Here is a 9,265-nt window from a genome sequence, read left to right on the forward strand (position 1 = left end):
CCCCACAAACACTGACCCACTGCTTCCTCTGCACAGTTACTGCTCACAGGCGTGGGTGCAGACCTGACATGGCAAAGAACTGCATGGATCCAACCCACAACAAGAGGCGCCTGCCACTGCATATCATTTCCGCCACATCTGCTATTAAAACCTACGAGCAGTTTCCAAAAGTGACCTGTGAGAGACTCATGCCGAAATAAAGCAGGTGACTGTGGAAAAATACTCAACTTAATTTACAGACAGATGTATTGTCAGTAAAGGAATGTCCATCATAATGATGACACCCTGATGTTTATAAAGTCCCCTCTAATATTGTATTTGATATAGTCAAATTCATGGTTAACTTTTTTTTTTCCTGACAGGGATTCTTTCACTGATGATCATGCCTATAAAAGTGTAAATTAGAATCAGGGTCAGCATATCTGTTTTTATACCAAGGTCCTGAGGTTTCAAGGCATACAAAGACTGACACTTAAGCAAAATGACAGGTTACATTTTAAGGATGATAGAAAACAAGATATTTTGAAAATTACAAGTTAAAATTTCTTTTTAAATACATCTTTTTAAAAAGTACATTTAGTTAATGTGCCTCCTTTTCATAAAAGATCATTGTCTTTCACTCAATTTTTAATATGGCAGAAAGTGAAGAAGAACCAAAAAGCATCTTGATAAGAGTGAAAGAGGAGAGTGAAAAAGTTGGCTTAAATCTCAACATTCAGGAAATTAAGATCATGGCATCAGGTCCCATCACTTCATGGCAAATAGATGAGGAAACAGTGGAAACAGTGGCTGACTTTATTTTTCTGGGCTCCAAAATCATTGCAAATGGTGATTGCAGCCACGAAATTAAAAGACACTTATTCCTTGGAAGGGGGGTTATGACCAACCTAGACAGCATATTGAAAAGCAGAGACATTACTTTGCCAACAAAGGTCCATGTAGTCAAGGCTATGGTTTTTCCAGTAGTCATGTATGGATGTAAGAGTTGTACTATAAAGAGAGCTGAACGCAGAATTGATGCTTTTGAACTGTGGTGTTGGAGAAGACTCTTGAGAGTCCCTTGGACTGCAAGGAGATCCAACCAGTCCATCCTAGGGGAGATCAGTCCTGGGTGTTCATTGGAAGGACTGATTGATGCTGAAGCTGAAACTCCAATACTTTGGCCACCTGATGTGAAGAGCTGACTCATTTGAAAAGACCCTGATGCTGGGAAAGATTGAGGGCAGGAGGAGAAGGGGATGACAGAGGATGAGATGGTTGGATGGCATCACCGGCTCAACGGACATGGGTTTGGGTGGACTCCGGGAGTTGGTGATGGACAGGGAGGCCTGGCATGCTGCAGTTCATGGGGTTGCAAAGAGTCAGACACGACTGAACAACTGAACTGAATAAGATAGCATCATCAGTTCAGAAAGGTAGCATCATACTTATTCCAAATATGCATTATTGTTTACTGGCATCAATATTGTTCACTTATCATGCTATATTAGGATGATTGCTGTTAAACTGAGTTAGTAGTAGGTTTGAATCTCTGCTCATACAAGTTAAAATCAATGTGAGTGATCAATTCGAGTTCTCAACATGTAGTGTCTTCACTATAAAATGGATAAAAAAGATAATTGCTCCCTGTTGTAAGATTACACATGTGCATGCATACTTTGTCTCATCTGACTCTTTGTTACCTCATGGACTGTGGCCCGCCAGGCTCCTCTGTCCATGGGGATTCTTCAGGCAAAGATACTGGAGTGGATTGCCGTTTCCTCCTCCAGGAGATCCTCCCAATGTAGGGATTGAAACCACGTCTCCTGCATTGGGTTCTTTACCACTGAACCACCTGGAAAGCCATACTAAGTGCAAAGTGCCACCATCTTGTATAGACATAGTCCTATTAGTGTTTTTCTTCTTTTCATTATCATCACTTTAATCACATGTCCATTACATGAATAAAGGTCAACCTTATCATAATCTCCTGGGAAAGAGGATTAGGAGTTACCCCAAAGATGTAGTTATGTTTACACAACTTGGTAAGATATATCCATTTGAAAAGCTAAGTCAGTGAGCCTGTGATTCAAAGACTAGATCTTAACAAAAGAAAACATGATTTAAAGTGATGAAAATAGTTATCAGAAGTTTAAGGTTTTTGATGCTTAAGAATTTTTCAATTATTTTTCTTTTGTAATTCATGAACCCATTTTTAAAATTTATTGAAGTATCCCATCAGGATCTAATTTTTTTTTTAATAGATTCAGAGAAGGTAAATTCATTAGGAGGGGCATGACCTTGGTCAGGGGATTGAGTACATAGATCATGGTTAACCTTTGTGGCAATGAAAAGTTGCTGATAACCCCACTTTCTACAGAAAATAATGTGTGCCCCAAAGATACGGACCTATGATAGCAAGTAAGAAAAAACAGAAAGTGATAGATTTTCTACAACTTTAAGAGTTGTAAGTGTGTGTGCAGGAGTGGGAAGGGATTAGTCATATATTCCTAGACATCATTTGTGGTTTCCCTGAGTGTAACTGAACTATCACTCACACAGCTTTCCATGATTTCTGTACAATGCAGTTGTGCTTAGTTGCTCAGTAGTGTCCGACTCTTTGTGACCCCGTGGACTGTAGCCCGTCAGGCTCCTCTGTCCGTGGGGTTTCTCCAGGCAAGGATACTAGAGTGGGTTGCCATACCCTCTTCCAGGTACAGTGCAATTGGAAATAACCAATTTTGTGGAACATTGAATATTTGAGAAATATTTTCAGCATTGAAACATTTTAGTAACTTCTTTTTGTACACAGATTTTGAGGGAAAAGTTTAAGAGGATTTTATAGGAACCCTCTGAATTTCTGAATTTGTCGCTAAGTCATGTCCGACTCCTTGCAACTCCACGAACTGTAGCATGCCAGACTTCCTTGTCCTTCACCATGTCCTGAAGTTTGCAGAAACTCATGTGCATTGAGTCAGTGATAACACCATTTTGATAAACTAAATGCTATTTAAAAAGCACTTTGCATAGTCTGGGATAAGTACATCATGAAGTGAAATCCAATTAAGTTCTCCTAATCAAATAAATGAATTCATTTATGTTTTGTTGGGAAATAACTCATACTGTGGTACCCCAGCAACCAAGTGAGATTTTTACAGAAAACTTGACTTACTCTCAACTGCTTTAGTTTTTTCACTGTTTAAATTTGCAAGAGGGACTTCCCTTGTGGTCCAATGGCTAAGACTCTGTGATCCCAAAGCAAGGGACCTTTGATCCCTGGACAGGGAAGTAGATCCCACATGATGGAACTAAGACCCCATACAGTCAAATAAGTTAGTTAATTTTTTTAAAAAGTGCAAGAAATTAAGACCGGGGCACTGACAGACTGGAAGTAACATGTTAATGAAACGTCTTCCAGCAGCAGGGAGCCCCCGTCACGACCTGCCCCGCTCACAGCCACTTCACCTGCGTTCTCAGCCCCACCAGCCATAACATACTGACAGCCACACAGAGACAGTCACCAGGCAAGGACAGACACCTTTCTAGACCGGGACACACTGCAGAGCCACTCGGAGATGTCACCAGGGGCAGACAGACAGACACCTCCCCCAGACCGGGGACTGTCAGAGGGCAAGGCTGGTGTTCTACCTTCTTTTGATCAGTCAGAGTGCCTCCATTTGCCCAATCATGCTTCCTGATGATTCTCTAATATGCTTGGGGGCGGGGATAGATTAATTAACTGTAGAAACAGTGTAAAGCTGAAGGATTTTGCAGAACGTCTCTGGTCATTTCAGAGAGAGCTACCCGGTTTCCACCTGCAGCGCCAACTCTCAGGCTGGGACCCACTCACCCTCGCACACGGGCTGCAGTCCTGACCAGGACCCGTTGAGCAGACACGTCCACTCGGCCGAGCCCCGCAGCTGGTAGCCCATTTCACAGGAGAAGCGGAGGAGGCTCTTGGCCTTAAACTCCTCTCCAAGCCGGGACCCATGGGCTGGGGTCCCTGGATCACCACAAAATCCAGGGTTATTTCCTGTGGAACACAAACACATGGCAATAGATGATGCTGTTTAAAACAGGGCTGTTATGTTTAAAGAGAATAAACTTTATGTAAATATATATCAAACATGATCACAGTCATAGAACATTCTGGAAATCTTATGAGACAGATTTTCTTTATTACAGCACAAAAGTAGAAGACTCTAAGAAATTGTTTCCATATAACTAAAATCAAAATAGTTGATTAAAATATGGTAGTGACAATAATTGATATTCTTTGGAAGAAACAAAACACTGGGGCCATGAGTACAGGAATTGCTCACTGGAAATGCTGGTGAGGATGCCCACAAGGAGATGGGGGAAGGTGTGTTGGGAATAAAAAAATCAAGTAAGAGGTGTGATCCACTGAGTTTTATTATGAAACATTCCTGGAAGAATTAAGCTGATTTCTTTTCCAAACAGGACCAATGTGATTGTTGATGATGGAGAAACCATGCTGGGACAGGCATTTAAAGAGAAGAAGCCCAAGATGCCGGTGGTGTATCTAGGGGCGTGTGTGGCTGGAGTGGGTTAGTAACCACTTTAGAGATGGGAGCCCCAGTCCGTGTTTCGCATGACGGACGGCCTGCCCGCGCCAGCTCACCTGTGCAGTGGGGCAGGGCTCCGCTCCAGTGACTGTCCTCCTGGCAGGTTCTGCTGCTGTTGCCCACGAGACTGCGGCTCCCTCGGCACGAGTAGTGGACCACGGCCCCATACGTGAACAGGTCTCCTGTGAGTATGGTGTTGGCAGGGACGCCGGGGTGTCCACATGATATCACTTCAAAAAAAAGAAAATAATCAGTAAGTACACTGTTCCTGTTAAGTTGCTCTGTGTTGGTCACTGTACTACAGAGACTCATACAATCACCACCTATTGACAGAAACACATCCCTGGTACCCTGTGGATGAGAAGCGTCAACTTCCAGACAACCCTCCCTCACACATTACTGAAGACCAGGAAGGGTCTGTCAGTGAAACTTTGTTTTTATTTGTTTGTTTTTTTTTATTAAGGTAGCTGTGCTGAAGGTAGAAATTGACATTGAGATTTTCAAAAAGAAAGTCATCTACCTAAATTTTTCCATCTTCCTTAACTGTATCCTAAGTAAGTAAGGTACATACAAAATGATACAGACTAACACAGATCCCCAAAGCTACCACCATTATTTCTTCAGTTAGTACGCTTTGCATGGAGACAAAACTCAAGTAAAATCTGCTCCCTCTTCCAGATCACCTGACTAGAGAGACCATTCTAACAATTTTTCCTTGAATAAGTGGCAATCTAAAAATGTCTTTTTTTTAGTATTTTAAAATTGGATCTAGGTGCTTTATAATATTAAGTTTCTGCTGTGCAAAAAAGTGAATCAACTATACATATACATATATCCTCTATTAAAATGTTTAAGTTAAAAAGTAATGATAAATTACTGATTTATTTTTTCCTCAAGTGTTCCACTTATTTCTTTATACCAAATGAGGCCCATCATCTGATCATTATTCCTCAAAAAAGAAAATTCTAGAATCCAGATTACCACAGAATGGTAAAGATTCTATCTCTCTTTTTGTAAAGTCCAAAATTTTTATGGTCAACCATTAAAAAAAAAAATTATACCATGTTCAAACAACTAACTGGACTGAGGGTGCCAGAAATGATCCAAAGGGAGCTGATTTCACATCCAAGAGAGATTGCATTTGGTCATCAGCAACCGCAGAGCCTGGCCAGAGAGGCAGGCTTCAGAAAGGCCCCAGTGCCCCCCGAGTCACACTCGCCCTCCCCTGACACTCTCTCCTCCTGACCTCCACTCACTGGAGACAGGAGTTTACTGGCGTCCTAAAAAGAAGCTAACTAGTGCTGAATCAGTGACGTGCTTGGTGAATGATCAGTTCCAGGTAAATAAAAAAAGCAGTGAACAGGACAAACGGAGATGGAAGCTGGCTTAGCCACTGCCGATGTGAAAACAAAACGCTCCTCTGAGAGCGCGGTTCCCAAGCTGCGGTAGCTGCAGCGGTTCAGGACAGCAGAGGTGGGAACTCGCCTGCTGGGAAAACGAGATCAGTGAAAAGCAGGTTCCTGGAGGCCTGGGGCGCAGGGGCATCATCACAACCAGTAATGGAAGTCTCGGGGACCCCAGGGAAGAGGCTCAGCAAATCTTTGGGGAGAAAATAAAACTAATTTCTCTGAAAAATTCCCATGTGTGAAGGCATGGAAAACCAGAACACATAACATATGCTGAGAACTGTAACATTTATAGATTTATTTTTTATTGGTCATATAAGCCTGTACATTTGTTTTTGAAAGGCATCACTCTCTTTCTCCATAGGAATTAACTGTATTGTTACACTTAGAATTTGACACAGGTTTCCAGGCATATTCAAAGGGCTTTGAGGGACCTTGACTTTCAGGAAAAGTCGCCAGCACCAGTGCACTCTGAAAATGTACTGAAAACACTGTAATCATGAGGGATAAAATGGACCATTACAATTTTTCAGTATTTCAATTCATAATGTAATTGTCATTTCCCATTTTCTCTATGCACACAAAATGAATACTAAAAACATCAGATATTGATTTTAAGAATGGTTTTGTTTCTGATTGATTTTTAAAGGACCAAGGAGAGTGACTCCCTTTCCTTCATTTTCAGACAGTTTTAAAAAGACACAAGACGATTCTCTTTGAACTCAAGGACAATATGCTATTTCAAGGGAAAGAAAGTAATAATGTAGCTAGTGGGTGAAAAAGAAAACGCCCCTGCTTATCTGCATACTGTTAATAACGTTTTCTGGGAAGCCAGACCTGTGAACTGTAATTCTGTCTGCCCGGAGCAGCATCGTACTCTTCCTCTTGGTTAAACCTAAGGGTCAGGAGGAGGTGCCAACCAGGATGTGTCGTCTTTATCAGGCTCACACTGGACTGTCCCGGAAGAGCTGATGAGACAAATGAGGCCCCCAGAGTGCTCCACGCTTCCAGCCACAGATACTGGGTCGGTAGATGGAGATTCCACATTTTAGCCGTTTGCAGTATCTCTGAACCTGGGTCCCCAGGGAGGCAGGTCTGTTGCGAGAGGCACAGTCTGGAGGCTGCTGGCACCTGGGTGAACCGGTGGATCTGCCCACCTGCCGGGCTGAAGCAGGAAACGAGCTGAGGAGTGGACACAGGGACAGTAGGGTCCAGGCAGAGCTGACCGGGTTCCTTGCCCTCTTAAAGATATCATAAAAACTAATACAATTTGTGATGGGGTTAGGTGAAAAAATCAGTACCTTTCTGAATACTTAACAAAACACATATTGTGTTGGTGGTGTTCAGGGCTCCGCGGCATGAGAGCCCAGACGACCCCACTCACCCAGACGCTTGGGCAGAGAGCGATCCCACAGGCCGTTCGCCGTGCAGGTGAGGGCAGAAGATCCCAGCAGGTAGGAGCCCCTCTTGCGCTGATACTGATACACGACACTCCATACTCAAAACCCTCGGGGAGGCTCTGGTTCATCGTGACTGACAGATGTCGTTTTCCACCAAGCCTGAGTCGGAGCAGTTCACCACTGCGGAGGGGAGCACATCACACGTAGTTTCCACGCAGCTCTACAGTTACAACCCTGGATGGTGCAACCCACTCCAGGGTGCTCAGCCGGGGAATCCCAGGGGGACAGAGGAGCCAGTCCAGGGGGCCACAAAGAGTCTGACACGACTGAGCGACTAAACAACATTTATAAATGAAACAGACTGCAGAGATGGTGAACTCCTCCTCCTGGTTTTGGGAAGTTTGTAAGATGTTTGTAAGTTTGTAGGGTAAGGGAGTTAGAGAAGGAGAGGTTCAGAAGAAGGAGACCTGCACTTTACAGGAACAGATCACCTTTAATGAGGCGAGAAGGGGCAGCAGTCAGATTAGTGAGCTGCTGCCCTAACCCAAGAAAAGAGTGAGTGTATGTAGGCATATACGTGGAGATCTACTGTCTTAAGGGGGCCTATTCTTCTCCAAGGTTCTTCAGAGTAGTTATCTCTTAAAGGGCTGGGGCAAGGAATTCTGGAGATCGGCCAGAGGCTGGACCGGCTGGGAACTGGGCATAATCAACTTTAATGTCCATTTTCACCCCCTTCGGTGAGAGAGTTTTTTGTTTTGCATAGAATGGTGGGGAGGACCGGAGGGGAGTTTTAACTCCAGGCTATTTTGAGCCCTGTAACTTTCCTTCATTGACAACCTCACAGTCAAGGCTTAGTGTGAAATCCCGCAGGCTTGACCAGCTCCACTTTCTGCTCTAGGCCACTAGACTTCAAACAAAATCAAGCAACATATTGGCTTCTACAGCAATTTTAACAACATAAGGCTGATAGCTTTTAATGGCTTCTTAATAATAAGCTTCTTCAATGTAAAGTCTAAAATTACTTTTCCTGGTTACATTATGTTATGAAAATGTTAAAATACAAATGACTGAAGTTAAAGTCTTTGATACTTTTGAACTGTGGTATTGGAGAAGACTCCTGAGAGTCCCTTGGACAACAAGAAGATCAAACCAGTCCATCCTAAAGGAAATCAACCCTGAATATTCGTTGGAAGGGCTGATGCTGAAGCTGAAGCTCTAATCCACTGGCCACTTGACATGAAGAACTGACTCATTGGAAAAGACCCAGATGCTGGGAAAGACTGAAGGCAGGAGGAAGAGGAGGCGACAGAGGGTGAGCTGGTTGGATGGCATCACCAACTCAATGGACGGGACTTTGAGCAAGCTCCGGGAGATAGTGAAGGACAGGGAAGCCTGGCGTGCTGCAGTCCATGGGGTCGCAAAGAGCTGGGCACAACTGAGCAACAAGAACAAAAAGTCTTTGTATGTGAGTGTGATGCTTTAGGACAGCCTGAGACACAGTAATTAATTCTTCTCCCTACCCCCACCAACATGCACTAATGTCTCGATATGTTTCTGCAGTGATTTCTGTTCTATGTCTAGAGTAAATAAAAATGACTTTCACAGGCCGAAACAGCTGTTACATCTTTTCCTCTTTATTCTGTTGGCTGTTGGCTCCACTAGGGGGTTCAGCTATCTACCTCCCATGGGGAAAAAAAATAAGGCAGAGAGATTTTAACTTATTTGTTCAGGACAGAGAGAACTCTGTAATATCCCATGCCATTGCTGCAAATAGCTGTGTTTTACCACACGGAGAGCAGGCTGCCAGCCAAGACAGCTCACAGCCACGAAAACCACCCTTCCGCCCCTATTCTTTCTCCTTTGTGTGCAATTCCTGCCTGGGATCCAGTGGCCC

At 43.5% G+C, this 9,265-nt stretch overlaps 1 long non-coding RNA gene across 1 annotated transcript; it reads right to left on the minus strand.

Moving 5' to 3' along the window:
- Positions 1-3,556: 3,556 nt before the first annotated feature.
- LOC110145680 (uncharacterized) lies at positions 3,557-9,013 on the minus strand. Its single transcript, XR_011485197.1, has 3 exons — positions 7,356-9,013; positions 4,622-4,795; positions 3,557-4,012 (listed from the first exon to the last, which is right to left on the minus strand). It is a non-coding gene; the product is annotated as an uncharacterized lncRNA (long non-coding RNA).
- Positions 9,014-9,265: the final 252 nt, after the last annotated feature.

Source organism: Odocoileus virginianus, chromosome 32, assembly GCF_023699985.2.
Source record: "Odocoileus virginianus isolate 20LAN1187 ecotype Illinois chromosome 32, Ovbor_1.2, whole genome shotgun sequence".
Lineage (NCBI taxonomy): Eukaryota > Metazoa > Chordata > Mammalia > Artiodactyla > Cervidae > Odocoileus > Odocoileus virginianus.